This window comes from Festucalex cinctus, chromosome 1, assembly GCF_051991245.1.
Source record: "Festucalex cinctus isolate MCC-2025b chromosome 1, RoL_Fcin_1.0, whole genome shotgun sequence".
Classification (NCBI taxonomy): Eukaryota; Metazoa; Chordata; class Actinopteri; order Syngnathiformes; family Syngnathidae; genus Festucalex; species Festucalex cinctus.
In genome coordinates, this window is record NC_135411.1 from 35,444,654 (window position 1) to 35,461,034 (window position 16,381).

Genomic DNA, 16,381 nt, shown 5'->3' on the forward strand with positions numbered 1-16,381 from the left:
TGTGTAGATTTTTGAGACCTGATTTTTGGTTAATGCTCCTTTACTTGCACTAATAAATGTAGTAATTAATAGGGCTGGGAATCTTTGACTGTCTCACGATTCAATTCGATTACGATTTTTGGGTCTATGATTCGATTCAGAATCGATTGTCGATTCTAACGATTTTCGATTCAAAATAATTTTATTGACAAATGATTTCTGCTTCAATTTACAGATATGCACAACATTGTCATGATCTACTTCAGTCTGCTTTGCAAGACAAAATGACAAATGCAGACATTAAAGTAGTGTTGTTCCGATACCGTTTTTTGGCTCCCGATACCGATACCCAGCGTTGTAGTATCGGCCGATACCGATACCATACCGATACCATACCGATACTTAAGATTTTTTTTCCTCAACATGAAAAAGCTGTCCTGCCATTGGTTCAGAGCATTCAAGAGCCAATAGGATATCTTAGATCGGCATATAGTGAACATGTCATATATCAGTGAATGTTGTGCACGAGCAAGTCACAAGATGCTGCATCCAAAATCCTATATTAGCATTGGAATGAATGGTATCGGCATGTTACTTGTGAGTAGTCACCAATACCGATACCACTGTTTTTATGCAGTATTGGCACCTCTGCAGATACCAGTATCGGTATCGGAACAACACTACATTAAAGTGTCTTTTTTTTTTGTTTGTTTGTTTAAACATTTATTAATTTTGTATTGTAAGTCCCTTTTTCCACAAAAACAGCATGTGGGCTACAACTTCCTTTCCCCCCTTCTTCTTCATTTCTAATTTAAATAAAATAGATTTTTGGATATTAATATTCATTGATTCGATTAATAAATGAGAATCTTGAGTCTTTTATGAATCGATTTTTTTGGCACACCCCTAGTAATTAATAGGTTATTGTGCCTCGTTTTGGAGACAATATTTGCATAGTAGTAATGTCTTAATTGTAAGTACCTAAAAAGTCCCGTTTTCCTAAATTATACTTTTCTGATAGTTATTGAAATGTACTAAGACTGTCCTCTGATGTTATTCCCTAGTGGCCTTTAAAGCAAAGTTATGTGTTGGTAAAAAAAAAAAACACACACGCACAAAATCAGAGCCACCATACAGCTCTCATATTTCAAATCTGCTTGCATGTTGCACCACTGGACTAGTCCGAAAATTCCACTTTTAAAAAGATACTGTTGCTCAGTTTTTATGTTGTGAATGGCCTTTTAAAAACTATTGTCATCTTAGTATAGTTTGCATTGGTGGGCTAGATAAAATATTGATGTCAAAGTCTAGTTTCCTTGAACAACTATGAAAAAAGTAACTGATGACCTGAAGGGATTCCTGGACCTTCAGTTGACGTGACTATCAGGCAGTAAAGGATGGCAGCTCTGGATGGTGACTCCTTTGATCTGAGTCTTGAAACCCCGCTGATTGAGAAATAATGACCCCAGGTGTGACTGCGGGAATGCAGCTTGGCCTCGAAGATGAGGCTGATAACTCGCATCTCTTGACGGTGCCATAAGGCAATAGCCTACGTACGTCTGTCTCCGATATTTCAACAACTCCACCAGAGACGTCTGTCTTGCCCTCGTGGCAGCATCTGACTCTGTGCTCTCCTTTTCTGCAAATGCTCCACATTCTGCGTTGTGGCTTAACCTGAGATGCTTCACAATGTTTGCTCTGATGCCACAACACTTAGCTCCATGCGTGACACAGTTACCATTGTGTCTACAAAACAAGCCTATTTTTCTGTTGTATTATCTGAAATGACTGCAAATTCAGAAAAATTTGATTTGAGAACTGATTTTTAAAATATAACCATCATATTTCAGTATCAATCCATACATTGCTAATTTAGAGTGGATCGCTTTTCTCACCATGCACGATGGACCGTGCCAGAGTTCTTTCAAAAACATCATATCCACTCCTGGCCAACAAACAGCACAAACGAGAGTTTGATGAAAACAAGCAATCAGGTGCTAGTGTGAAAGTGAAACGGAATCAGGCAAGTTGTGATGTCCAGACCGCTAACCGCTATTTGTCAGCCCACAAAACACCAACGCTACAGGCTCCAATGGTGGCATGTATTTCAGCCCTTTCATTCAATGCTTGGCATTGCCCTTGATGATGCAATGCTTACAGGCAGCTACTCGACCATGAAAAATATGCATCATTGTGTAAAAATATTTCAGAACATTCAGCTTCCTCTGATTCTTAAACTGTTGGATTTACCAACCATGTTTGTTGTTTCACCAATGAAATTCCAAAGTGGTTTGCTAAAAGATGACCATGGGTGGTGTTGTGGTTCCCAGAGAACAAACCAGAGGTTAAATGGTCACTCAAATGGCAAACCTCACAGAGAGCAGGTGGCTTTAAAGTGAAAATCTCTAGGTTGGAAGAACATCCGAAAAGAAAATTGCGTGGAAGTGGATGTGTGCTGCGTGAGTTTGCTGTTATCCGAGTCCAATATGTCACAACTTATGCCGAGGTCAGACTACGCGATTTTTTTTGTCTTACACGACAGTTGTGCTGTCACATTACCCGATAAATTCGCTCCGTGTCGTGGATGGGGCGTGTAGTCACGCTACACGTCTGAACGTGACAAGACACCAGCCGATCATCTCGTGTTGTCTTGCCAAGAGAGACACGTCGGCCACTGTTTGTCGGGGAGGTGGGGAAAAAAAAGAAGAAGAAAAAAAAAGAGGCAGGGACAGGGAGTGTTTGCGTGAATGAAGCACGCATGGGACAAGTGTGATGTGAGCGCATTGCTTGCGCTCCCTGCTCCTCAATAGTGTTTAAAATATGATTTAATAGCCAACACTGTATTTTAATTTATTTAGGCCTACATACGCCGGGGTCATATAGACGATTTTGTTAATTAATTTGCGGGATGACATCTTATATTATTATTTTATCAAACACTGAACTATTATATTGTTTGAGTATTTTTCATACTGCTTCATTTATTCATATTTGACTTGTTTTAGTACGGCGCATTGGATAGTAGGCCACACTCCGAGGGGGAAAAAAAACAATTCCAAGCGAGAGCAGGTGACAAGGCGACCAGGCCTGGCCCGCGAATATGAAAATGTGATCGATCCTCACTAAATATGTGCCCATCCCTACTCATATGCCCAAATCTCTGAAATTATTAGAACAGTCACTATATATATATATATATATATATATATATATATATATATATATATATATATATATATATATATATATATATATATATAGTAGGGGTGTGAATTGCCTAGTACCTGACGATTCGATTCGTATCACGATTCACAGGTCACGATTCGATTCGATACCGATTAATCCCGATACGAATGGTCACGATTCGATACCGATTAATCCCGATACGAATTTATAAGTCGATTGTTGCGATTTTTTTTCATTCAAATTTAGAAAATACTAATCAGTAAGCTTGTAGAGTGTAAGATTTATATGAAAATGTATTATTTATTTATCTGAAATTTCAGTCTTATAGAGGTTGTAATCTGTTTCATGTTTGAACAGCATTAAAATAAAATATTAAGGCTTAATGTTCCGTTCATATAACATTCTTCCATGCTCAAGGTCCTAACCCGAAGTCAGATGTTTTGTTGAATATTTTTCCATTAAAAATGGAAGTTTAAAAATCGATTCACACACACACAAAAAAAAAAAAAGGCAATGATGATAAGACGTTGAATCGGTAAGACTACCGAATGAACAATTCTGAGCTCTTAAAAAAAAAAAAAAAAAAAAAAAAATTGATTTTTTTTTTAATCGATTCGAGAATCGCGCGATGTAGTATCGTGATATATCGCCGAATCGATTTTTTAACACCCCTAATATATATATTTCGGTTGTAAATACAGAGATCACACTAATCCAATATTCATACAATTAAAAACATTAAAATATCATGCATTGATGGAGTTTAACCGCCTTAAAATTGTCATGTCTGGGTTAAGTTGGAGTAGAGTTCATGACCTTACGCCAGAATTCACGACCCGTTACGTGTCTTTTCGTGTTTTGTTATTGATGTAACTCCATCCAGTTTCAACTAGTTTGGCTATATGATGTCTGGACTTTGTGATGTCAGGAATATTTTATGCTATATGATGTTTATTGATGTCCAGAACTATCTGTAATTACTGGGTTAACAGCCAATCAGGGAATTCAGTCAGTACTGGTAATCACATGTCTGGCCACAACCAATGAGGTTGATTCACTGTCTATTTAAGAGTCTGAGAATTGTGTGTGTTTTGCCGGATTATTGCTCAACTGTCAGGTGTACTGCGTCTCGATGTGAATAAATGGAGAAAATCGTATTTGTGTCTGCATTCTGGGATCCTACCTCTCAGCACACAACAAAAATAATGTATAAAGCCCATCATGAAATTTTACCAGTTAACATGCAAATCTTTTTTCTTTTTTCTTTTTTACAAATTAAGAGGAACAGATTTTTTTTTCCCCCAAACTTAAATACAGAATAAAACAAAAGGAACAATGTTTGTGGAACAATCTGGATTATAAAACCAAATCATCTCAGTCTATTTGTATTTCTTAAAAAATGTATAAAACCACAATTGCTGGAAAAATATATTTGGCACAAGGTCATGCTGTTGAATTATTTTGTTTAAGTTACTATGAAAGCGTCTTGACTGTTTGCTGTCATTTATTTTGTGTTGAGCTTTGTTTTTTTGTTGTTTTTTTTTAAATGTTGATTAGGGGCCGATATCACAAGTTTTACTTCTTCCTGTCCCCTTTCATTTCCTTTTTCTTTGAAAGATTGAAATAAATTGTTGACTTGAATTGAATCAGCACCGATCTTAATTATTTGACTTGTCAATTATGCTGACCTCTCTTTTCATAATTCAGATAAAGATTGTTTAATCATTTTACCTATTTCAACAATTAAATGTAAAAACAATAATAATAATAATAATAATAATAATAATAATAATAATAATAATACAATTTCAGTGGTATGTGATTCAGCAACACACACACATGCACCAACAAATAATCCCTCATAATGACATGTCCTCGGCGTCCCACTATACACACACAGCACTTCCTTGTTTGGCCACATTCCGTTACATTCCCGCATTCTTTGAGAATGCGCTGAATGCTCTGGAGCATCCAGATAAAGTTTCTAATTTCGCGAGTCGGTGCACTTTGTGTGGCCCACTAATGGCTAATGGAGTAAATAATTATAAAGTTAGCCTGCGATGAATCTGATCAGTTTCTCCGTGCCTTCTCCCACTGATCCAAAGGGAGCCTGGGGGAGTTTGGAGCTGCTTTACGATAATGATGTAAACTCCCGCTTAATGCTAATCCATAGACTATTTTCAATTTATTCTCACACTAAGAGTAAACACAGAGGCTGTAGGTCATCCTCAAAGTCAGGAAAGTGCCAAATTAATGCCTCGCTGTGATGAGTGTCTAACTGGACCCAGGAATATAAATATGTATTTTCAGATTTTTTTTAACATTGTCTGTTGCTATCATTGCCAAAATTTGGGATTGAACGACATCAGACTTATTGTAATTGATACTATGGTGATGATAGTTGAGTCAACTTATTATTTATGTCATTTATATATATTTTTTTCACTCTGTCCCCGCAGTTATTAGCCCCCAAATAAAAGCTCACTCTCTCCGTCGTATTCACATGCTCCCTGCTGTTCCTCGGGTGTAGTTGCCCCACCCCCAGACCCGCTCATCTAATCACCAGAGTTGGGCACTTCCGTTAATCGTCAGTTCCGTCAATGACGATACCCACCTTTTGCCGAGTGCCTCCGCATTTATTGGTAAAATATGAGCCAGGCCCACTTACGTCATGTGAAACAGTTTGCTAAAACCTAATAGTATCTGCTTTAGCACAAAATTAGTGACGTGTTTTTACTGGTATCAAAAGGATTTGTTCACACGTAAAACATAAGGTAACATATGATGCGCATTGTGTATCTGCAAATTATCTCAGATTAGCTATTACAGGTGTTATGACAGAAATATCCTAAATAGACATTTCTGACATTAGCTCCAAGCGTGAAGAAGGGGCCTCCTGCAGTTGGTAGTCACAAAACATCAGATTGTCACTTTTGTTCATTAGAATAGCCCATTACCTAGAAATAGCGTTTCCAAAGTCGCCGTGTTTAGCTCTTGGGCAGATCTACTTTCACTGACATCTGAAGAAATGTGCATGTGTTCACATTCGTAAGTTCAGCTGGCGCCTTTAAGTTGCAAAGATTATAAAAGTAACAAAAGGTAAATGATTATATGATGACCAATACATGATTCCCTTTGTGATTAAAAGAAGGTACACACTGGCATTTGGTTTCCCAAACCTTAAAGCATAATTAGCAGTCACAGAGTTATTCAGCATATAGGGGTGTCACTTAGACATTTAGCCAAGAGGATGTAAATGCTTTAAAAGACAGCATTGAAATCCAAAATTTAACACTGACCGATTTGCTGTGTACAGAAGGAGAAAATGTGGCACTTAAATGGCGCTGAGCACTGAACTTTACCAAATAGATTCATGTTTTCTGAGATTTTAATTTGTGCACATTGTAAATTACTCTGATTTCTTAAATTCTTAATGAAGCTATTAATTGTAAAGGAGCATTTGCACAGTATGCTGTAACTGGTATCAGATCGCTCTCGCCGATTATACTCAGTATGGTTTATTGCACACTTAGATTGAACTTGGCTGTGTGGTGGTGTCATGTTCGTAATGCAACATTAGTGGAGGTGAGAAACAATTCTAAGCGTTCAACATTATGGGAAGAGTTCCACTGTGACTTGTCAAACACCTTTTCCCTCCCAATGAGTGCTAAAACTGATGGTAATGGTCTACGTCCATACAATAGATGGCTCCATCACTATTTTTAACTGGCTGCATTGTTTTCTTCTCTCTGCTGGCAACTGCAGGGACATTTTCACATCCCTTTGCTTTCAGAGGTTAGTTTACTTCAAACAAAAGTCACCATTACACTAAAATACACTCTTCTCTCGGCCTTAGTAGATTTTTGTCAGTGGTTTGTGTTGTTTCCGAAGGGCTGTATTGTTAGCTTTGATGCTTCCGGCATCTACCTCACAGTGCTCCGTGATGAGTCCATTATCCAGACAGTGTCCCAATTTCCCTCTCTTTCTCTTTGAAATGTTTGTTGCTGCCAGTTTGAATGTCCTGACAATGCAGTGGGCACAGTTCCTGATGAGCACACTGTGACTGACTGAGCAGTGACTGTTTTTAGTTGGAGTATTCAGTATTTTCTATAGAAGCAATCTTCGGAGACGTAACCGAATCTCAGTGCTGTTAACTGCAGTCTTGGCGCTCGAGCTTGACAAATGAAGTTGAGATATATTTAAGTTCTGACTTGAAAGTCTTAGAAATGAGTAATTCAGAGTTTACAACAATCATTTGCATGTACAGCAACCAATACCAAGAACGTTTGTGATCTTAAAAGTGTCCTATCCTGCTGGAAAACTTTCAACATGATTGCTTTCCTCCAAAAAGGTTTTTGTTAGTTTCTTCTACATAAAAAAACAGAACTTTGCTTGGACGGTCCCATACAGAAAATGGGTTTCACACAAAATGAGAAGCATAGTTTTCCACAGTTGCCTGGCAAGTTGTAGAATTCCGATTGTGGCCGAGTATGTTTTTGTGAGACCAATATTTTCAGAATAATGTCATCCAGTCTGATCAGCAAACAAGCAATGACACATACACAGCTAACGTGTCACTGTATATTTACTTTCTTATACATACAAATGAAAGAATAAGAATTCCCCCAGGCCACTGCTCATACCAATATCTCAAATTCACTACCCTTATTTCATATCTCCCACAAGGCCACAGATCCACATAACACAGTCATCTCACTGACTTTATTTATACAGTGCCAGTCAGGGAACGGAGATTGGAGAAAATAAGCTGCACCATTACAGATTGCGCATGGGCAACTTACTTGCCGATGTGTCTGTGGACGACATCTGCCAGGAAGTGAGTACGACACAGTAATGGCCTTGAAAACAAGATGTTCAAGTCAAACGTATGGCATTTGCAGTGGCATAGAAGAAGAAAATTTAACAGCAGAAGGAGAGTGTCTTTCGCATGAAGGCAAAACAAGCTCAAGGGAAACACAAAGGTCACATTTTGTTTCCCGACATGTGCAAAATAAACACGTAATGGAAGGTCAGATAAAGACTCGATTTCTATTTTACAGTATCCAATTTTAAACGAGAAACAGCTTGTTCCCGTTCCATGGAGACAGCAACACTGCCTCCCTGTGGACGGAGGAGGTACAGGCCTTAGACATGTAAATATCTGAGGGCTTGTGTGTGTGAAAATCTCAAAACAGTGTGATGTTTGTTTAAAAAAAATAAACAGTTTCGACAACTCGCAAGCAAAAGTCATGGAAATCGCACACGCAAAATAAAAATAAAAAACGTGAAAATCACTGATATATTTACGTACACAAAACCTGATCTACGTACACAAAACTTGATCGACGTACACACAGAACAAAAAATGTTTTGTGTACGTCAAAAGCAAATCTACAACTACGGATACAAGTCACGTGACTTTTGGCAGTGATATTCTGCCGAGCAGTTCTACGTGTCGAAAACCATGATCCACACGCGCAACGCCAGTAAACTTTACAGCAGGGGGCGCTGTTGAATCAGCGCCGTATTGAGAGAGCGTTTGGCCAACTCTACTAAGAACTACTACTTTGTGATTGGTCAACTGCTGGTCACATGACATATGGACGCCTTGTCGTTACCAAGGCTTTTTTTTATTGAGCGAAGGATGTTGAGCTCGTCCCAGTTTCAACTTCACTTTCTGTTCACCACAGCTCTTTTGGTTTTGATGTCAAGAAATATGATTGTAGTTATGGCCAGTTGGAACTGGAAGAGTCCCATTGACTGCCAGAAGAGGGCACCCAAATAATGTAATGATTCATGGAAAATACAACACACTACGACACATTTTGTTGGAATGCGTAAACATATCCCTCAGTCAGTCTGAAACATGAGCACACAACACAAATGTCACTGATGCAACCAGGTAGTCCATCATAACAAAAGTCGACTTGTAGTGTAGTGTATAAATGTCAAGTTTTGCTTAACAAGGACCACCGGATGCTTATCTCGTTTACACTATATGAAGTTGCCAAATTGATATAACTGGCTCCAACGGATGTGGCATGTTCATCCAATCACATCCGAACAGCTCCCCTCAGCTCGTTCTCAGTTGGATATGTGAAACGATCCATCTGGGGTGTCAGCTTATTAAATATTTTTCAACCAGAAAAAGAGTGCTTGTGTTTGTTTTTTAGAATCTCAGCAAGTTCCCCATTGGGGTTTACCTTCTACCTCTCAACTATAACCCCAAGAGTAAATCTCTTGCGTTTGTTTGTTTTATTTCCTTTTGTGTTAAATGTTTTCTTTTCCAGACCTAATTTATAGTTGCATGATTTGTTTGTGTTTTTATTTATTTATTTCTGTGTTTTGCTCACAGCCACCACTGATTGTGTTGCGAAGACGAGAGGTGATACAGAAGGTGGCAGGACATGTTGTGCAAAGACTTGGAACAAAATGAAGTGAAAGCAAGCAAGCAAAAAATAATAAGAAGAAAGAATGGTTAAAATGTTTGGTATTGAATACTAACTTGATTTAAATAGGATTTTGTTTTCCTCTCCCTTGTTTTAAACTTCGGGACCACCTTTGAATCTTTTTACTTTTTCATCATCTTTGCTCTCTCACCGAGGACGTTGCACATAAAGAAGCTGTAATTGTTTCAATTGTTACTCATTATTGCTGCTTTTGGACAGAGAATTAAGCCAGCTATGAAATATTTAGAAGTTTCTGTGTGACGTGAGACCATCTTAAATGAATACTGTGGAGGGATTCCTTTGGAGTTTCAGAGTATATTTTACACTTTATATAATGTATTTTTTATTTTATTTTTTATTTTTTTTTATTATTATTAATTTTTTTTAGGCATGCCCCATTGATGCCCATCATGACTGGATTATGAATAATTGCATATTTGTGAACATTTCATAAGATTTGTCCTGCCAAATGACATTATGTAAAATCTCAAACAATCGTTTGAAAGTATTACTATTTTTGTTCATGTTTATGTATTTATCTTTATTTTTTTTTCTTTCCCTTTCCCTTGGGAGTTAAAATTTCCCTATTAAGAAGCGGCATTTATAGTACTAGGTAGCAAAAATAAATCTGGTGCACAATATCTGCAAATATTGTTTTCAATTTAATCTGATTTTATGGATGAGTCCATTAATATTCCAGGCCAGGCTGTTAAGGTGATTAAATGAAGAAAAGCCCTCCTATGTGCGCAGGTGGTACAGCAGTGGTGCAGAAAGGGATGTTTTAAACCTCAGGCATGCACTTATGAAAATGAAATAGCAGCCTGACATGGCGACCGGCCTCTCAGGCAAAAACTTTCTTGTGGTTAATGCATCAAGAACAAAAAAGCAATGCTCTCTTGTGACTTGATATGTTTCATGTGGTGCAGGAAAAGACGAGGATGTGCAATTTCTTCATATGCGCTTCATATTTTTCCAAATTCTATTGAAAAAGGTTTTGTGGCATTAAAAGAAAAAAAAATTGTATAAGGTCAGCTGTTGTTGACATGAATGTATTGTTTGGGTCAGTGGAGAGTCAACATTCCCCACCACTGTGCAGTTTATTGCAAAAGTGACACATTGTACTGAACAGCCTTTATTTAGAGCTTTTTGTTGCATTTTGATATGCACTGCCTACAGGGACCTTCTTGACTAAAAATTAAATACAGTAGCTTGAAATGTTGAGGGAAAAATATTTTTGATGCCCAAGCCAAGGTACGGGATTGTACTTTTCTCTGGTTTGAAATACAGTTTTATTTGACGTCTGAGGCATGTTTTCCAGAACATTAGATGTATTTGACTTTGGAGGATATTAATGCTTTTTGACTGAACAATTTAGTCATAAATAAAACGTGCATTTGGTTTTAGGAGGCACTCACGCACAATCTGAAATGAGTTAAAAGAGCCTCGGAGAAACGACGTTAAATGTATGTATGAGTCAGTGAATCCGGGAAAAGGGATGAAAGGCAGTCAGAGCGGATGCCCGCAAGCATGGCTGGTCTCTTTTGTTGCGTTGGACAGTCCTCTCCCCAAAGTCTGAGTGTTGCCACATTAAGAGGCTGTCAGAGCAACTCCGTTTCCACTCGATGAACTCTCATGTACACCACTTTGGGACCTACATTAATAACCAGCCCACCCCGGTCTGACTCCAAAAGAATTGCACAAAAGGATGCTGGCTTTTATGATCGAGCACAACTGATGATTTTTCAAGACATCTGACTTTATGATTCCAAAACATCATCGGCACAACACTGTTGAGTAAAGCATTCAAACTTGTGGGGTTATTTTTAAACTGGCTTCCCCAATATAAACGAAACATCTACTGTCTTGTACCCTCTTTGTTATTATTAGGTGTGTCTGTGACAGATGACTTAAATTTCATGGTCAAACTCAAACATGCAACATAGGATGTGCGGTGGAAGACTGACGGCACACACTCGCACTATTTTCTTTCTACCAATAAACACAATAAACGGTCGAGTGTTGCAAAATGTAATCATTCCAAAGATACAGTGTGGTTTAGCTCTTTCTAGGGCAAGTTGGTATGCATACCCCCTAAAGCCACCTTAGTCCTTTTCACAACCTTCCAAGCTCAAAAACAACACTAGCATTGGCTTGAAAACACAAAAATCAACATCCGCGGACCTGCCAAAGGGGCCACAAATCACACAAATCCACTGGACATTTTACAGACCAGTGTCGAAGTTCCCAAAGTCATATCTGTCCCTCTCCAGATTATATGCTAAAAGAATTTAAAATCAAATTGTTTTGTCTTACAATCCATATTGCAAATAAAATTCCCTGCATTTGAGTAATTTCTCAATGCTTTTAGAGATGAGGCAACCTTCCTTAAATACACAGTACAGTACAGTAAATAAACTATGCCTCTGGAGACATACTAGCTTCGCCTTCATCTCAAAGCTATCCCAGTTTTGATTGCTCTGTGGCATTACTATCAGCAGTGGATGACTGACTAAATAATAAAAAAAAAAAAAAAAAATCCATCCTGCAAATAATGTCTATTCCAACCATTATCATTTCAGCTCTTACTCCACTGGGTCATATTAGATTGAAACTTTGATTAAAGCATCTTGTTTAAGTCTTAAAGCATCTTGTTTAAGTCTCTCTAAAGAAATATTTCCTGATTCTGTCCCCCTCAACCTAACTCGAGAGTGCTTGTTTATTAGTATATGGACATAAATTACATGGAAGTGTGATTTGTATTTCCACATGTATTTCCAGCAGTTTGCTTCAGGCTTCCATTTCCAAGAGCTTACAGGGAATCAGTGTTCTCAGAATGTAGGCAGCGCTTTCCGTAAAATGCTTGATGCATAAATGCATGAAATCTTAAAACCAAGCAGAGTGTTTTCATTGTGTCCAATCCAACATGATGGTAATTAGCAGTCACCTAGTTGATGAATAAAATTACCCAGTAAAATTTGAAGTGCATGTTAAGTGTTTACGAAGAACGGCAGAAACGACCCCATGAAACACATTTAGAGAGGAACGTGACCTTTTCTATCTCAACATTTTCAAGAGGGTGCAACTAAGAAATTCTAGAGACTCCTAATTAAAAATATTTAATATTTTTTCATTAGACGCCTGCCCTCTGAGGATGTACAGTGGTAATAGTCCTAAAGTAACCTTGTTCTTTTATTGTGTAGCCCAGTGAAAGGCTTCCTTCCTCATTATGTTGTTGTTACTGTCACAAAAGAAGTATTCTGGTATGTTAACTACAGTAGCTATTAAACCTATTTTATGGAAATTTTGACAAAAACCATGAATGGTAGTGGAGTGTGATACTGCAAGATTAGATAGATACAAATGAAATACCAGAGGTGTGCACTCCGTCACTTCCCATCAATGATGATGCCTACCTTTCGCTGAGTGCACAATGATCCCTTTTCAGTTGCCGGTCCCTTGGGAACCACTTTCTGCTAAATATATTCAGCAATCTCCCTCTCTATGAAACTTATAACCCATCTTAAAACGCATCTCTATTCTTTTTCTTTTGACTCGGAATGAAACCCAGCGTTGTTTCAGTTGGTGGCTGCTGTATTTTGTGTTACTAATTTATTGATACTTTTACTTATTTACACTTATATTTATGTATTAATTTATTTTGTGTGACTTTGTTTTACCTGTCTTTACTGCATGCCTGATTTTTTATTTTTTTTAAGTTGAATCTCATGTCACTGATATTGATCAATCTCACGACCAATTTTGATGTCAATATTTTCGATATTTGGATCGATCCACTAATGGATTGATAGTACTTGACTGCTCTACTCGGCTTATTAGTTGGTTGCACCTGATTGTATTCACTAGAAGACTAAGGTATAAATACTGTACTAAGTAGCGTCCAAAGGTAAGACACAGCAACATGTTCAGCCAACATTTGCTTGGGTTTTTATTTGTATTTCCAATACACGTATCCTCAAATGCTAAGATGTTACTGCGTGTGCCGCTGAAGGTCATTAGACTTGCACACAATGGGCTTGTTTATCATAATAGCAAGGATGCTCGGGTCACACAAGCTTGTTTCTTTCTCCTTGTCTTAGACTTATGGTCCCCAATTGATAAATATCCCATTATCTCTTCTGCTCCACTTAGCAGTCTCCACACATAGACATCCTTGCCTTCATTGAAACGCTTATGTCAGGCACACATTGTTGTCAGCACGCAGCCCCAAAGTGTTCTGTACGTTCTGCTTCTTTGTGTGATCCCACCGGGGTTTAGTTGGACACCTAGTTTGCAGAGTTATTAAGCATTTGCCTGCAGGTAAATCTCCTCATACGTTATATCCTCACATTACTAGCACCACCTCCGCAATCTTTATTTATTTATTTATTTATTTATTTATTTATTTATTCATTTATTTATTTTTAATACACACACAACTCCCAATTGTGGGCAGTGTGAAGTCATTCATTGTAATGCAACCCACTGTTCTGTCATGCTCACAGCAGAACAATACACATGTTTCTTTAATCATAAAGCAAAACGGTTTAGGAACAAGTCACTTTTACGTGTTTTTAATTTCGGCATTCTGTGGTCTATGACACCGTATACGTATACTGCGCATACGGAAGACCATCCTACCAGCTCTCCTGCTCGTCTGGGGGAAACGCCTCTCAAATGTCGCTAACGTTCGAGCTCATCTTCATCAGTCTCTGCAGCCGGCCTCGCTTCATACGGATGTCCTCTTGCGGCTCTCAGCTATTTTCAAAGTACGCGGTCAGCTCGGTGGAGCTACAACGATGAATGGACGAATACAAAGCTCACTACACGAAGCGAGCTACATGCTACAAACACGAAGTGCGCATGCGCATCTGGGAACGAGCACGCATGACGACGTTACGCAGATTGATTGACAGGATCGATTATGTGATAAGTGTTTCATTGATAACTTATCATGGATGTGATATCTCAAATGCTTTTAGTCACATGAAGAAAATGACAATTTTTTGTTAGTTTGTTTGTTTGTTTGTTTTTGTTTTGTCCCCCCACCCAAGTAATACACGAGGGACACTAAACTACAAGTCAATATAGCCTATGTGCATTTTGGGGCGGGGTGTCATACTATGACTCTTTTGAGAGGACCATTTTTCATCTTGAAATTAAATATTTCATAGGTCATTTTTATGTTCATGTCATCCCATTTAAAAGAGCATAAGTGAAAAGGTGCAGTGATATTTGCGACGTATTCAGGCAGACTTCATTTTTGACGCGTTGAAGAAGCGGTGTGTCCGGCGTCGTATGAAATACACATCGACAAGCGATCAAAACATTAAATTGGTATTTACAATACATTATTACATTAGTCTACATTAAATACAAGGCACTGGCGCATGTCACAACTTTTAAGTCCGGACTCGGTCTGAGTGAAGGAGTAGTGACAGCCTGTCATCATTCTGCTCTGCGGAGGCATTGAGGCTACTCCCCCGTTAGAGTTCGACATGGTTTAGTGTGTGAATGTAGTAATTTGAAATAAAAGTAGAAACTTATTCATGAAGAAAGAGATCCTGTGTCTGCTTGGATTACAATTCGCCGGTATCCGGGACCGATGACAGTACATAGCTTCTGCTCCAATATGACTGTTCTGTTGACTTTCGTGCTGAATGGTGTGTTTCGACTTTTTTTTGGTTGCTATGTCCATCTATCCATTAGCATATCCGCTTATCCTCACAATATTTCCATAAATCATTTGTGAATTACATTTGAGGCTAGGAAATTTAGGTTGTTTTTAAACAGTTACACAAGAAGTGTGCTAGCGGCTAGCGGTTAGGTTAAAAACACTCCCCCTAGTTACGAGGCATACTGTCTAATAATTGCTTATTTTCATACACTTCGATACATACAATTTTGACTTTTGTGCTGCTTGGAAATGAAACTAGAGACCTCAAGAAGGCTATTTGTGGGGAAATCTCAAAATAGCTAAATAAAGTCCAACTGTCTAATATCATCCATATCTCTAGATTGATCCTGCCGAAATGCGGACCCTTTTGCCGGAATGGGTAATATATAAAAAAATGTTGACGCACTTACTTGCTAATGCAAGCACACATTGAGTTCCTCCACCTATTGACTCGGTTCATAAGCATATTACGTCCCCCTTCGTCTGACAATTCGTGTGGATTTTAACCATAGAAGGGCCAAAACATGCCTTGAGAAAATTAAACTGCACTAAAAAAAAAAAGTAGCCACCAGAGGGTGCTAGAACTACACAAATGAAATCAACCCGAGTATTTTTTAGCAGATGTGCTGCTTTAAATATCGTGACATGACGACAACGATATTGCACTATCACGATATTGCCGTTATCGTTACAGCCCTACGTTTCACGCAGAGGAAGTTGGAAGCGCGAGTAGTGGGAATGTCAGATTTGACAGCCAGAGTGGAGACCAACGCTTTGGGCTGGCGTGGCCACTTTAGAATGTCTCGTCTCAGCAAGGAAAGGCCCCGCAACAGCATAGTGGCATATATTACGGCAACCACATGCTTTAAGCAGATGCATTTTTTGTAGCGCCAACAGGGATGTGTGTTGTGTAGGGATGTGTAGTCGTCGTCGTAGAAGCATTATTTGATGGACATTTGAGCAGGGCGTGTGCCAGCCCAATCAGATGGCACAATGACATTAACTGCTTTTAAGCCTCATTTTCTATGCTGAAGGAAATGTGACAGGATTGTTAATAACACTCTTCTCTGTGGTGTGTCATATTTATTCACAC

The 16,381-nt window shown here is 38.4% G+C and overlaps 1 long non-coding RNA gene across 1 annotated transcript in view; it reads right to left on the reverse strand.

Annotated features, from left to right (window-relative positions):
* LOC144024975 (uncharacterized) overlaps positions 1-14,429 on the reverse strand; it is a 52,705-nt gene extending 38,276 nt beyond the window's left edge. The window contains exon 1 of the long non-coding RNA XR_013284824.1: positions 14,253-14,429. This is a non-coding gene — a long non-coding RNA (uncharacterized LOC144024975). The remainder of the gene's footprint in view (positions 1-14,252) is intronic.
* Positions 14,430-16,381: the final 1,952 nt, after the last annotated feature.